Source organism: Stenella coeruleoalba (genome assembly GCF_951394435.1).
Source record: "Stenella coeruleoalba genome assembly, chromosome: 14".
Lineage (NCBI taxonomy): Eukaryota > Metazoa > Chordata > Mammalia > Artiodactyla > Delphinidae > Stenella > Stenella coeruleoalba.
The window spans coordinates 72,579,055-72,594,740 of record NC_137160.1 but is presented as its reverse complement, the minus strand read 5'-3'; the positions used below and the strand labels follow the sequence as shown (position 1 = coordinate 72,594,740).

The following is a 15,686-nucleotide window of genomic DNA, read 5'->3' as shown; positions in this document are numbered from 1 at the left end:
CGCTTTTTCCGTCCAGTCACTCGCTCCTTCATTCATTCTTTCTAAATCGTTAAGCTTCGGATCAAAGTGTAAAGTACGTTAAAGGAAACTGCATACATCACAAGCTGGCTGCACGTTCACAAACAGAACACACTCGTGTGATACCTCGGTCAAGGGAGAGGCCTGTGCCAGTCCCCAGAGGGCCCCCTGCGCCCCCTCCTAGTCAGTACCCACACCAAGGGAACGGCTCTCCTGGCTCCTAACGGCGCGGACTCACGGTGCCTGCGCCTGGCACAGGTGAGCTGGGATCCTGCAGTGCATGCTCGTTTGCACTGTCGGGTCTCTGCCACTTAAGGTTATGTTTCGAGGTTCATCCGGGTGGCCATGGGCGTGCGGTCTGTTCATTCTCATGGTCGTGTGATGTTTGAGTGTGACTACCTCACAGTTTACTCATCCTTCCCACTGCTGATGGCATTTGGGTCATTTCTGGTTTGGAGCTGATACAAATAGTGTGACAGCCCCTGGGGCACGTATTCAGTGAGTCCTGCTGGGAATAGGCCCAGGAGCAGAACTGCTGGGACCAAGGAGAGACAATGTTCAGCTTCAGGAGAGAATGCCCGACAACTTGCCGAAGAGACTGTGCCGGCTGCGCTCCCCGCACACCGCCCCCCCCAGCACGGGAGTTACGGGGGCTCTAAACCCTCCACTCCACCTGTCTGGTACCGTCGTCCATTGTATTAGGTTGGCCAAAAAGTTCGTTCAGGTTTCCCGCGCCATCTTATGGAAAAACCGGAACGAACTTTTTGGCCAACCCCAACACCACCACTCTGGTGGGTGTTCATTCCGCCCCTTTAGTTGTCCTCTCGGCGCCTCAGTCTGTAGAATGGGGTGATGATGGCCCATGGATGGCTCAGTGAGTTGCTATGTGGCCTGGCGCGGGGCAAGTTGCCGCAGGTGGCTTTCATCCTGGTGCTCACCGACCCTCGTTCAACCAACAGGCAGCTGGGAAGGAGGGGTTTTGCCCCTGCTGGCTGCCCCTCCCCTCCCCAGGTCTGCCTGTCACCTGCAAGACCTGTGTGGTGGCCACTGCCTTTTTTGTGAGCTGTCAGCACGTCAGCTGAAGGGTGTACTTTGTTTATTTATTTATTTTTTTGGCCACGCCACACAGCTTGTGACATCTTAGTTCCCTGACCAGGGATTGAACCCGGGCCCTCGGCAGTGAAAGCGTGGAGTCCTAACCACTGGGCCGCCGGGAAACTCCCTGAAGGGTGTACTCTGTGTGACAGGCTGACTGTCCCCACCATCAGTGGGCACAACTGGGCCCTGCTGTGGGGGAGGCGGGTTGCCGGTGGGTAGACCCCCTTCTCCCATCCAAAGCCCGTCCCTGGTCCTAAGACATTCCTCAGTGCCGCCCAGGACCCCCTCTGGGGTGGGGAGTGGAGCAGGAGGCCTGCGTGAGGCAGATGGAGAGACCCTGGGCTTTGGAGCTGGCTGTCTAGGTGGAGTCCTGTCTGGTTGCAGGGCTGTGTGGCCCTGGGCAAGTTGTTGGCCGGGCCGAGCCTCAGTTTTCCCACCTATGGAATGGGGATAAGGACTGTGGCAGATCTGCAGGGCGGCCTCAAGGAATGTCTGTGCCAAGGGGCCGAGCAGGGGGTGAGACAAACAGTAGGTGATGGGAGATCGTGACCTGGCTGGGCCCCTGGGTGAGGAGGACCCTACAAGGTCTCATGGTGCACTGCCTTCCTCTCGGCCCTGTGGGCACCCCTGGGACCCAACAGTGACTCCTGCGGGGGTGTGGGGGGTGTTCACCACTCCGAGCCTCAGTTTCCTCATCTAAAATGGGCTTACACCGCTGCTAACACTGCCTCCCAGGAGGGCTGTGAGGCTTTCATGAGTTGTGCGGTGGAGCGTTAGCAGAAGTGGGTCTCTCTAAGTGTGCTAAGTGTGCTAAGTGGGTCTCTTAGTGTGCTAAGTGGGTCTTTCTGCTAACACTGCCTCCCACCTGCCTGGCACAGGGGTCTTCCTGGGAGAGGAAGGGGTAGGGCTTGTGCATGGCTGGGCGTGGCACTGTGGCTAGGACATAGTGCAGACCCCACCGCCTTCCTTAGGCCTTCCCACCACATCCCCTCCTTCCCAAGCCTCACCCGACTCCCTTGTGGACTTAGAGCCAGTCTGAGCAAAATGCATGCCGTGATGGGGGAGCCTCACCCCCAGGGCTTCAGAGGTAGCTTTCTGGAAGAAAGGGCATCCCTGCTAAAGGCAATGGCGAAAAGAGCGAGGAGGGAGGAGAGAAACATATTCCAGCAGAAGAAACTGCACAGGCAAAGGTCCAGAGGTGAGGAAGCCTGTCCCAGTGGGAACTATAAACCAGAATAAAAGCAGAAGCCCAGAGCAGGCATGCAGGGGAGGAAAGACCACGACAGGCAGCTCAGGAGGGTGTCGGGCCAGAGCAGGGCCTCTTCGCTGTGGGGCAGTGTTCTCAATGGTTCTGTCCCCAGGGCACACTGTTGACATCCGCAGACGAGTTCGGTTGTCATAGCTTGCAGAGAGGGTTCTACGGCAGCTAGCGGGTACGGGCCAGGGATGCTGCTAAACGCCCTGCGATGCGCAGGACAAAGACCTGTCAGGCCCCTGGTGTCTGCACTGCTGTGCTGGGAGCCCTCGCCCAAGGCATCGGCAGCTGTGGAAGGTTCTAAGCAGGTGAGGGGCAGGGCAGGCCTGCGTTAGGAAGACCGTTCTTCTCTGCCCTGAGGCGCAGGGATGTGGTCTGACCTGGGCAGGACAGTGGGGAGGGAAGAGGGTGGCGGCACCCAGTACCCCAAGGAGGCTGGGGCAGTGCCCCTCCATCCGTGTGGCCTAACCTGGGCCAGGTGGGTGGAGCTGACCCCAGGCCCCCCATCCTGACCCTGCCTGGGGCAGCCCCCACTCCTAAGTGGCCTAAAATAAACTCGGTGTGGAGAATGGAAATGTCACTTTGGCCAACGGGGGAATCTTTCTCCGAGATTGGATTTAAACTACATTATACAAGCAATTTCATGGGCACTTAGCGCCGCTCGGAGAGTCCCGCAAAAAAGGGACCAGCTCTTCATTTACCAGCCATAAATCAGCAGTTGCTATAATGAGCACAAAAATGTCACTTTTATGCAATTTTACAGATGAACAAAACTGGTGAAATTAACTGTGGTAACCTACTATAGTCAGCAAAAGCGGCTGCCGGGGGAAAAAAATTATATCTGTATGTATTTCTGTTCCTCTTAAACTCTCTTCCCAAGCAAGTTTCTGCCATTGTGGTGTGAAAACTCATTTGTCCTCGCCCGTATACTTTCATTTGGAGTTTATCTTGAGTATCCAATGAGCCACCAACTGTGAAAATGATTAAATCTACAAAATCCATCTAATGGATGGAATAAATTAGGTGCTTAAAACCTTAAGAAGAAGAAGAAAAAAAGAGCAATGCCTGTTACTAGTTTCCATCCATTGAAAGAAGGGGCCCATCTGGCCCCTCTGCTGGTCAACAGGGCTCAGCCAGGGTGGGTTGGTCCCTCCACTTTGTTGGAGCCGACCGTGGTGCCGTGACACAGAGGCCGTCCTTTGGTGAGCGCTTAGTATATGTGAGGCCCCCTGCCTACAGCTTTTCTCCATGCCTCTTGTTTGGAGCACCTGACAGCTCCGAGAGGTGGGAGGTGGTCCCATTTTACAGATAAGGAAGCAGACAAGTTGTGGCACTTGGCAGGCAGCTTCCAAGATCTGTCCCCGACCCCAGTGTTTCTCACCTCCTGGTATTCACGCCCTTCCACTCCACATGGGGCTGACCTGTGTGACCTGTAAGATACCCTGGAAGTGAAGGAGTGTGACTTGCAGGGCAGGGTCGTGGAAGGCTCTGTGGCCTCCTCCCCTCTTGGATCACTTGCTCTGAGGAAGCGGCCGCCTGTGAGGATGCCGGAGCAGCCGAGGGGGAGGCCCCCATAGAGGCACGTGCGCCTTCCCGGGGGCAGGTCTTCCAGCCCTGGCCAAGCCTCCAGAGCCCCTGCCAACATCCGCCTGCAGCCTCACGAGAGACACGGAGCGGAGCCACTGGCTAGGTGGCCCCTGAGCTCCTGACCCACGGAAACCGTGAGAGACGGTCCGTGATCACTGATGCTTTAAGCCACTGAGTTCTGGAGCAACTTGCTATACAGCAGTAGCTAACTAATCCAGGCCCCCATCTTACAGAGGAGGAGATGGAAGCTTCCCGAGAACACACAGCCGGGGAGGGGCTGAGCTGCGACTTGCCTTCCATGTCATCATCCCCTCACCTGCACCCCAAGGCAGGCCCCAGCTGAGGCCAGGAGACTCAGGAGGCTCTCCCTCTTCCTCCTTAGAATTAGGAGGCGGACAGTCCTGAGGAGGGACTGTAGAGTCAGCCCGGAGGCTCAGAGAGGCAGGAAGTGACCCATCAGAGGGCACACGGCTGGGCAGCTCTCACGGCTGCGCTCGGCTCCCGGAGACTGCCGGCCGGTGGCCCTCGGCAGGCCTCCCCTGGACATGTGCTTGTCTCTGGGTGGGCGTGTTCCAGGGTCGCCCTGTTCCAAACCTGGCTCGATCGCTGCACCCCTGTGAGTCTTTGCATCTGCGGCCTCTACTGTCTCCCTTGTTCCTGAAGGGCTTTCTGCTGAGCCACCCAGGGCGCCTCAACCCCAGCCTTGTCCACCAGCGTACAGTAGCCCTGGCTTGGGCGGGGGGGTCCTCTGGCCACCCGGGCCAGGCTGGGCCCCGGAGTCCCGCTGGGCGAAGGCTCCTGACCCTCCCCCGGAGGTGGGCGCCACCACTAGTGTTCAGTGCAATTGCACAGCCCCATTTTGGCACATGTCATGACACAAAAAAGGCCTCACATGAAGGAAGCAGCCAGCCAGCTGTCTGTGGCAGGCTTCTATGCAGTGGCAAGGGTGGGGGGCAGCGCTCACGGGGTTCATGGGCAGAGGAGGGGACCCATGGCCCTGTGGGCCCCCTGGGGAGCCCCAGGGCCCACCTTGCCTGGTTCCCCGAGTTGGCCAGGGCGCCCCAGCGAAGGTTCCATCGGCGCCTAGTGCATCGCCGCAGGCACCACGGCAGATTCTGACTGCCCTGGGCTTGTCCTGCTGCCCCAGCAGACTGGGCTCCCTGAGCTGGCTTGTTCAGTGCTGTCCCCACTGCCCACAGGACATGGAGTAGGAACTCAGGAATGTTGCGTTGAAGGAATGACGAGGCTGTGGCTAGAAGGACCCGTCCAGCCTGGGAGCCCCTGTTCACCGCCAGTCACGACACTTGGGAGAGTTGGTCCTGGGAGGAACTAAACCAGAGACAGCCCCATGGAGAGACGCCTCCCCCCAAGCCCGCATCCCCTGGGTGTCTCCTGAGCCCTCCCATGTGCAGGCACTGTCCTGGGCTTGGAGACGAGCAGCGGTCAAAGCAAACCAAAGTCCCCGCCCTCTCCGAGTTGATATCTAGTCGGGGGAGACAGACAATAACGTGTAATGCGTCCGGCAGCGATAGGCCCCGCGAACAAGGAGAGAGCAGGTGTCGTAGTTTATGTCCACAATTCTTTGGCGTTCCTCCCACAAACAGCGGAGGCTAATTTTCCTTTAAACATGAACTAACTAAGCGACTCGATTCTACTGAATAGAACGCGTGGTGACTGGTGACTGTCGTGGCTCAGTGGCGCTGAGTGACTATCATGGTTATCACTAAGTGGCACTGGTGACTGTCATGGCTCAGTCCTGAGGGCGTATGGCTGCCTCCTGGAGCTCCAGGTGGATCTGTCTCTCAGGAGATCCATCCCTGGAGTCATGTCCATCCCCGCCATCATGTTCTGGGAAGCCCAGGCCACGTGGAGAGGCCATGTGTGGGTGTTTCAGCCGACGGCCGGCACCCACCACCCGATGTGTGAGGGAGCAGGCCTTCGGAAGATTCCAGCCCCAGCCCGGGTCTTCCCGCAAGGCCCCCTACCCCAGCCCCGTTCCCAGCGACATCACGGAGCAGAGACACCAACCCCATGGTGCCCTGTCCATAGTCCTGAGCTTACGACAGAGCTGTGTGAGGCCGCTGAGCTTTGGGGTGATTTGTTACGCAGCCGTAGTCATCGGGACAGCAGGGCGTGGGGGACGGAGAGGGATGGGATGGAAGGGCGCCTCGTTCGGACACGGCAGTCAGCGCAGAGGCTTCTCTGATAAAGCAGCTCTTCAGGACCGCAGAAGGAGGTGCGGTGTGGGAGTGAGCTGCGTGGACGTCTGATGGGAGAGTGGACCCGGCAGCAGAGGCTGAGGGGAGTGGATGAGTGCGCCGGGCGCAGCGGGGCCGGCGGGGGAAGGTCATAGGAGATGGACCGGAGAGGCAGGGGGTGCACAGAGCAAACGGGCTGGGCCTTGGGGCCATTGAGAGGACCTGGGCTTTGCTCCACAGGGGAGGGTTGGGAGCAGAGGAGGGACATGACCTGATGTGGGTTTTAATGGGACCCCTAAGGCTACTGGGTGGGAACCAGGAAGAAATCATCCCGGGAGCAGCCTGACTGTGCCTATGAGACAGAGCACCCAGGAGGCCCCTGGCAGAAACACACCTCGCTGGGCACTAACGCTTAGGGTGTTGGAAGGCTCTGATGATGCCGGGAAGCGGGTACAGTACAGGGATGCGGAAAGAGGTCACAAAGGGGGCTGTGTCTTCCTCCTTCCCTCTCGAACCAACACTTGAAGGAAAAAAGCCCTGGATGCCAGCAGGGGCTGGCCTGGGAGGGAGGCATATTTTCCTTCTTCTCTGTGCTTTTCTGTGATTGCCGGTGGCCAGCTGCACCTGAGTATTGCTTTAGGGTGGGGGACAGGCACAGGCTCCCATTCCTCCCAGGGTGCTGCCTTTGATGTCTGCTTCAAAGCATCCTCCACTGCCCTTGGCCTTGAGCAGCCTGAGGCTCCCCGGCTCCCCATGTCATAGGGCAGCGTCTGCTCCTGGGCAGAGCACAGAGGGTGGTCGGCAGCCTTTTGAGAAGGAATCACGGTCAAATCCCAGCTCTGCCACACACAGGCTGTGTGGCCCTAGGCAGGCCGCTGCCCTCTCTGAGCCTCGGTTTTCTCTTGTGTAAAATGGGGATGATACTGCTGTTGCTGACGTTCGAGAGTTTTTGTGAGCACTGGAGAGGGTGCCTGCCTTCAGTGGGTGCCAAGGTTATTGGTGATGAATTCACTGAAGCCCCTTCACTGCCTCCAGGCCCCCAGCTGCCTTGCTTTTCTCTGCAAAACCCTCCCGTGAGCCCCCCATTTGCGTGAAGTCTTAGCTGCTCAGGGTGGCATTCAGGCCACCTGGCCTTGACCTCCCTCTGCAGCGCCCCCCCACAGGCCCCTGGATGCCTGCACGGTGTCCCCGGGACTCCTGTACATGCTGACGGCCCCCCTCTGTTGAGTGCCACCTCTGGGTCCAGCATCGCCCCAAACACCCGGGCCTCGCCCCTCTGCCAGCCCTGTGGAGGCCCTGGGAGGTGGGCCCTGGGTTCCAGAAGAGAAGGATAGGCATTCAAGGGACAGGACATCGGTGAGGGTTGCAGACGCAAATCCCTGCGTGGTCTGCTGACTGCTGGCAGACAGATGGGTTGCCAAGGAGCCAGAGCCCAGGTGGGGCAAGGACGGAGGTGGGCGGGGAAGGCGTGCCCTGCCCTGAGGTGTTCTCTTTTGGTTTTTTGTTTTATATTTTTTGGCCGCGCGGCATGTGGGATCTTACTTCCCTGACCAGGGACTGAACCGGCGCCCCCTCTGCATTAGAAGCACAGAGTCTTAACCACTGGACCCCCAGGGAAGTCCCCAGAGGTGTTCTCTTTTGAAACAGTGTTCAGACACCAGCAGGACACACCACACACCTGGTGGGCAAGTTGTGGCTCGTGGGCTGCCAGTTTGAGACCTCTGGTGGCAGAGAAACAATTTGTGAGCCAGGATGTGAGCCCCGGGCATCTGTGCCCCGGGACCCTGCTCTCAATCACTGGGCACCGTGGACACCATGGCTGGACCGGTTCTCTCAGGTTGATGCCGATGGCCTGGACACCCTGCTCGTCTAGTCTGTGTCCGTCTGTCTCCCCCGCCCCACACCCCGAGGAGAAGTGCTCCATCTCTGGGTCCCCTCCAGTGCCTGATCTGGAAGGGTGAACCTGGGGTGGGGTGGAATTGTCCATGCAGTGCCCAGCACGCAGTAGGTGCCTGAATTATGTGCCGAGAGGATGAAGAAGAGGTGTTGCTTACACCCCCTGGTCTCAGCTGAGACACGGCCCCGGCCCCCATCCAGGCAGCCTTCCCTGCCTGCCCCCCAGCACTCCCCCGCTGTAGCTGTTGGCTTGCCTCCTGGGCTGGATTTGGAGTTGTCTGAGGGCAGGCCTTGCTCCTTCTCAGCACCCTGATGCCTAAGAGAATGTGTGGAACCGTGGCAGGTGCCCGGGAGCGTTGCGTGAATGATGGTGCGGGGTCTAGCGAATCTCCCCCCATGAACTGGGCTGCCCCTGCCCCCCCCCCGCCATGGCCCCTGTGAAAGCCTTGTCGGGAAATGCGAAAGACTGCCTGGCTGGCTGGCGGTGCAGGCGAGCCGTCGCTGTCGTTAAGTTAATGTTATGGGCCTTTTACAGGTGTGTTAAATAGACGCAGTTATTAACAAGTACATTAAGCCAATTAAAAGCAGCCCTTTGAGTGGGATTTAATGTTGCCACAGGGAGACAGGAGAGTGGGCCTCAGTGGCACTCTGCCTTCCGGAAGCTGGAGGGGTGAGACTGGGGAGAGGTGAGCAGCTCGGATTCCGACTGGAGGCAGGCCATGGCCTTTTGACGCCCAGCTCAGCCACTTGCTGGGGGTGACCTGGGGCAGCCGCTGGACGTGAGCCTCAGTTTCTCGTCTGTAAGGGGCTGAAGGGGCGGGCGCATCGGGGGTTGCCGAAGTCAGCGTGATACTCTGTACGGGCAGGCACGTGGTACCTGCCCATCAGGGGGCAGGTGGAGGTGGGAGGGGTGGCCAGGGCAGGACCCCAGCCCAGGATTCCTGCTCCCACGCTCCGGGCTTCTCTGTGCTGCCCGGGTGGCAGCCCCAGGTGCCCCCAGGCACCTACCAGCCAGACGCCAGTCCCTGTGCAGCTGAGTGCGGCTTCCTGCTGAGCCACTGCACGTCCCCACCAACCCTGCCCCCGGCGAAGTTGTTCCCTTGGTGGACCTCAGACCTTCTGACTGTAAAATGGGGCCATTGGTAACTGTAGCTTTCCTAGAGGAGGGGTGGGAGAATGAAAGGTGTGCCGGGCACCGGAGCACAGCAGGTGTTTGGTGAGTTTTTTTTCCTTGTTATGTTGCCACAGATTTTGCCTATCACCTCCTCCCTAAGGCTCAGGAACTGGACATGATCTGTGTTGAAACGGGGCTGGGGTGGGGTGTCCAGGACAGGAGGGGTCCCTGGGCCTGGGGCCTGGCCCCAGCCCCCCGGGAGGAGCAGCCCGTATCCGCATTCCCCTTTGCTGCCGACACTGCCCTTGGAGGTGGCAGCCTTCTGAATGCTCAATTAACGTGACACTAATCAGCTGGTGGCACCAGCAGAATCCCTAATGAGGCTGTCCCGGAGGGGGGCAGGGGAAGGCGCTGGGCCGGGCAGACGCAGCTGTTCTCTGGCCTCTGCTGGGAGGGAGGCAGGGAGGGGAAGGGCGGTGGCCAGCCACCCTGACCTGCCTCCAGCCCGCTGCCCCGGTGGCAGCCCCAGGGCCTTGGAGGTCAGGCCCGGGTGTCACTCCAGGTGCCCCAGCTACCAGCTGGGGGTAGGGGAGTGGCCCCAGCTCCCTGGCCGCCACTTCTCCTAAGGGGACGGAGTGAGGATTAAACGAGGACGCATGTCAGAAGGCCTGGTACATAGTGGTGCTCAGAGAAGGCTGGCTGCCTGCCTTCTAGCTCTTTCTGTGCCAGAGCAGGCAGTACAAGGTAGTGGTGGTCATTGGGCGCCGCACAAAGGGTCCTCTCATTCTCTAGGCATGTGTGTGTACACATGTCCAAGCTCACACACATGCTCAGATGCCTAGGGTCACACGTGAGCCACGTGTGCCCAGATATTCAGGGACATCCTGTACATGCAGAGACTGGCAGGTGTTCGCAGGCACACGTACCCGTGTCTACATCCTCCTTCCCCGCTGGAGCCCCAGCTAGAGCCCTGCGGCGGCCAAGGTGTCCCTCCCCGTAGGCAGGTCTGGGAGTACTTCAGTCCCTCCCCAGTCTGACTTTCCTGCACCTCGGTTTCCCTGGCCTTCTCCCTGACTGGGCTCGGTCTCTGGGAGCCCACCCCTCACTCTCTCCCAGGACCCAGCAATGTCCATCCCCCGCCCTGGGCTTTGCCTGTGTTCCCGTCTCACCCTGCTGCATTGGCCATGATGCATGTGGGATCTTAGTTCCCCGTCCAGGGATTGAACCTGCGCCCCCTGCTGTGGAAGCTCGGAGTCTTAACCACCGGACCACCAGGGAAGTCCCTGTCCCTCTGTCTTCGTGGCAGCTGTCTTTGCCCTTTGGAACTGCTGCCTCATCTCTCCCTCCTTTTGGCCATTTTCCTACTCCTGTCTGTCTCCGTCCACATCCATGCTGGTCTGACCCCCCCATCCCTTCCCTCCCCCCTCCAGTCTCTGTCTCCAGTCCTTAGTCTCACCCCCTCCCACCCACCACTGGCTCCCTGCCCCTCCCCGTTGCTGTCTTTGTGCCACCACATCGTGGCTCTCTATTTAGGATACTGGTCCGTTTTAAGTGCTGAAGACATCCTCTCTCAGTCTGGGGGCTCATCTTGACTTTTTCCTAGAATTCCTGTTGATGTATGGTGTTGGGTAAGGCTCCAATGTCATTTACTCCATATGTATAACCAGTCGTCCCAGCACTGCATATTCATCCCCAGTGATCTGCAAGACCCAATTCATCCTAGATGGAGCTGGTAGTGTGTGGATCTATTTCTAGATGCTCTGCTCCATCCCCTGGTCCCCTCTTTCCCTTTGTTAGTCCCACGGTTTCAGCCTTAAGCCATGGCAGTACTGGCCCTTATACTTCTTTTTTTTTTTTTAATATTTATTTGGCTGAGTTGGGTCTTAGTTGCGGCACACGGGATCTTTCGTTGCAGCACGTGGGCTCAGTGGTTGTGGTGTGCGGGCTTAGCTGTCCGGCGGCATGTGGGATCTTAGTTGCCCGACCAGGGATCGTCCCCTGCATTGGAAGGCAGATTCTTAGCCACTGGACCACCAGAGAAGTCCCTGGTCCTTATACTTTTTCGTCAAAAGCACCTTGGCCATTCTTGGCCCTTTGTTCTTTCCTTATCAACTTCCACACCAGGTTTTCAAGTTATACACAGGATGGCCAGGATGTAGGGATTGGATTGAATTTTTTCCATATTGAATCTCTGTCCATGCACAGGACATATGTCTAAGTTTGTTCTGGTCTTTAAAAACTGTCATTATATAAACTTAAATTTTTCTCCATAGAGGTCATTTACCTCTTTTATCAATTTATTTTAGGTCCCTTAATAAATTGTAATAGTATCATAACTTAGATAAAATGGACAATTCCTACATAGACACAAACTACCAAAACTGACTTAAGAAGAAATAGAAAATCTGAATAGACCTATAACAAATAAAGATATTAAATTAGTGATCAAAACATTTACCCACAAAGAAAAGCCCAGGCCTAGAAGGCTTCACTGTTGAATTCTATAGAACATTTAAAGAAGAATTAATGCCAATTATTCCACAAACTCTTCTAAAAAAGAGACTAGGAGGGAACACTTGCAAACTAATTCTGTGAGACCAGTATTACCCTAATGTCAAAACCAGACAAAGACACCACAAAATAACTACAGACTAATATCACTTATGAATATGTACTTGGTCCTCCGTATCCACAGGTTCTGCATCCGTGGATTCAACCGAGGACCAAAAATTCCAAAAAGCAAAACTTGAATTTGCTGTGCACCAGCAACTATTTTCATAGCATTTACATCATATTTACAACTATCTACATATCATTTACATTATATTTACAAGTATTTACATAGTATTTACATTGTACTAGGTATAAGTAATCTAGAGATGAGCTAAAGTATATTCAGGGGAATTCCCTGGTGGTCCAGTGGTTAGAACCCCACGCTTTCACTGCTGGGGCCGGGGTTCAGTCCCTGGTCGGGGAGCTAAGATCCCACAGGCTACGCGGTGTGGCCAAAATAAGAAAAAAGGATATGCATAGATTATACACAAATACTATGCCATTTTATGTATCAATATAAGAGATTTGAATATCTGTGGATTTTTGTATCCATTGCCGGGGGGCAGGGGGGAGTCTTGGAGCCAATCTCCCATGGATACCATGACTGTACATGCAGAAATCAACAAAATACTAGCAAACTTAATCCAGTAATATATAAAAAGCATTATACACCATGACCAAGTGGGACTTATCCCAGGAATATAAAGTTGGCTTAACATCCAAAACTCAATGTAATACACCATATAGATAGAATAAAGGACAACTACCACATGGTCATCTCAGTGGATGCAAAAAAGCATCTGATGTAACCTAAGGTACCTTCATGATAAAACATTCAACAAACTAGGATAGAAGGGAACTTCCTCAACTTGAGAAAGAGTATTTAGGAAAAATCCACAGATTATGTCACATTTAATGGTAAAAGACCGAATGCTTTCCCTCAAAAATTAGGAATAAGATTGCCACTTCTATTCAACATTGTACTAAAGATTCTAGCCAGGGTGATTAGACAAGAAAAAGTCATTCACATTAAAAAGCAAGAAATAAAACTGTCTCTTTTCATAGATGACATAATCTTGCACATAGAAAATCATATGAGGGCTTCCCTGATGGCTCAGTGGTTAAGAATCCGCCTGCCAATGCAGGGGAAACGGGTTCAAGCCCTGGTCCAGGAAGATCCCACATGCTGCGGAGCAACTAAGCCTGTGTGCCACAACTACTGAGCCTGCGCACTAGAGCCTGCAAGCCACAACTACTGAGCCCACGTGCCAACTACTGAGCCCATGTGGCACTACTGAAGCCCGCGCGCCTACAGTCTGTGCTCCTCAGCAAGAGAAGTCACTGCAACGAGAAGCCCGTGCACCGCAATGAAGACCCAATGCAGCCAAAAATAAATAAATAAATTAGCTTACCAAAAAAAAAGAAAATCCTATGAAATTCACTAAAAAAACTATTAGAATAAACAAGTTCAGCAAGTTTGCAGGATCAGTGTACAGAAATCAACTGTATTTCTATACATGCACAATGAACGGTCCAAAACAAAATTAAGAAAATGATTGCATATACAAGAGCATCAAAAAATAAAACTTAGAAGTAAATTTAACAAAAGAGCAAAAGTTACAATCTGAAAAAAAATTTTTTCAAAGAAATTAAAGAAGATTTAAATAAATGGAAAGACATCAGACATTCATGGATTAGAAGACTTAATATCAAGATGATAATATTCCCTACACTGCTGTACAGATCCAACACAGTCCCTATCAAAATCCCAGATGGCTTCTTTGCAGAAATTCACAAGCTGATCCTAAAATTCACGGGACCCAGAAGACCCAATACAATCTCGAAAAACAACAAAGTTGGAGGATTCACAATTTCTGATTTCCTGACTTACTACAAAGCTACAGTAATCATGACAGTGTGGCACTGGGATAAGGAAAAACATGTAGATCCAAAGAATTGAGAATCCAGAAATAAGCCCTCACGTTTATGGTAAACTGATTTTTGCCGAGGGAGCCAAACAATTCAATAGGGAAAGATTGGTTTCTTCAACAAATGGTGCTGGAATAAGCCACACGCGAAAGAATGAAGCTGGACCTTTCTTCACACCATACACAAAAGTTAACTCAAAATGGATCACAGACCTAAAAGTAAGAGCTAAAATTAGAAAACTCTTAGGCAAAAACAGGAGTAAATTTTCTTAATGTAGGGTTAGCAAAGCCTTTTTAGATACAACACCGAAAGCACAAGTGAAAAAAATTTTTTTTTTTTTTTGGAAAAAGAAATTTTTACTTCATCAAAGTTAAAACCTTTTGTACTTCAAAGGACACCATGAAGAAAGTGATAAAGGCAACCCTAGAATGGGAGAAAATATTTGTGAATCATGAATCTGATAAGGAACTTGTATCTAGAATATATAAAGAACATTTACAACTTAATAAAAAGACAGCCCAATTTAAAAATGGGCAAAAGAGCAGAATAGACATTTCTTCAAAGAAGATATACAAAGGCCTATGTGCACATAAAAAAATGCTCAACATCCTTAGCCATTAGGGAAATGCAAATCAAAACTACAGTGGTACCACTTCATCTGCACTAGGATGGCTGGAATCAAAAAGATGACAAGTTTTGGTAAGATGTGGAGACACTGGAACCCTCATACACTGCTGGTGGGAATGTCAAATGGCGCAGCTGCTTTGGAAACCAATTTGGCAGGTCCTCAAAAACGTAAGCAAACAATTACCATGTGACCCAGCAATTCCACTCCTAGGTGCATATGCAAGAGAAATGCAAACATACGCCCACACTGAAAATTATATACAAATGTTCATAGCATTATTCATAATTGCCAAAAATGTGGAGATGACCCAAATGTCCATCAGTTGATACGTAGGTAAACAAAAATGTGGAGATGACCCAAATGTCCATCAGTTGATACGTAGGTAAACAAAATGTGGCATGTCCATACAATGGGATATTATTCGGCACTAATAAGGATGAAGTACTGATGCATGCTACAACACGAACCTTGAAAACATTAAGTTAAAAAAGCCATACATAAAAGCCCACGTATGACATGATTTCATTTATATGAAATATCCAAAGTCGGTAAATCTAGAGAGACAAAGTAGTTTAGTGGTTGCCTAGGGCTGTGAGGGGGCTGAGGGGTAGCTGGGCAGTGACTGCTATTGGGTATGGGGTTTCTTTTGGGGGTGAGGAGAACATGGTCTGGAAGTTCATAATTGGTGATGGTTAGACAACTGTGAATTTATGCTAAAAAGAATTCACTAGTATACTTTTAATGGGTGAGTTGTATAGTCCCTGTTACCATACATGTAAAACTGTCCCCACCCCCAAGTGAAATCGTATCTTTTTGTAATACACATTTTCCAACTCTTTGTTATAGATACAGAGCTGGCAAACTACCATCTGCAGGCCAAATGTGGTGCGCAACCTGCTTTTGTAAATAAAATTTTCCTGGAACCCAGCCATGCACACTCATTTCTGTGCGTCTGTGGCAGTTTTCACACCACGATGCCGCAGAGCTGAGTAGTTACAATAGACACTGTGTGGCCTGCGAGGCCGAATATCGGCTCTTTACAGAAGTTTGCCCACTTCTGCTGTAGAGGAATGAAACTGCACTTGTATGTTGATATTCTTTTTTTTTTAATTTTTTTTCTATTATTCCACTTTTATTTTTTAAAAACTTTGTTGAAATGTAGTTGATTTACAATGTTGTGTTAGTTTCAGGTGTACAGCAAAGTGATTCAGTTAGCGTGTGTGTATATATATACATATATATTCTCTTTTAGATTCTTTTCTATTATAGGTTATTACAAGATATTGAGTATAGTTCCCTGTGCTGTACAGTAGCTCCTTGTTGGTTATCTACTTTATGTATTGTATGTTGATGTTCTGTCTGCAAATCTTGCTGAATTCTTGTTCTCTTGAGGTTTCTATGCAGACAGTC

The 15,686-nt window shown here is 52.7% G+C and overlaps 1 protein-coding gene across 1 annotated transcript in view; it reads right to left on the bottom strand.

Moving 5' to 3' along the window:
- FAM222A (family with sequence similarity 222 member A) overlaps positions 1-15,686 on the bottom strand; it is a 56,092-nt gene that overhangs the window by 2,656 nt on the left and 37,750 nt on the right. The gene's annotated exons all lie outside the window — the stretch shown is intronic.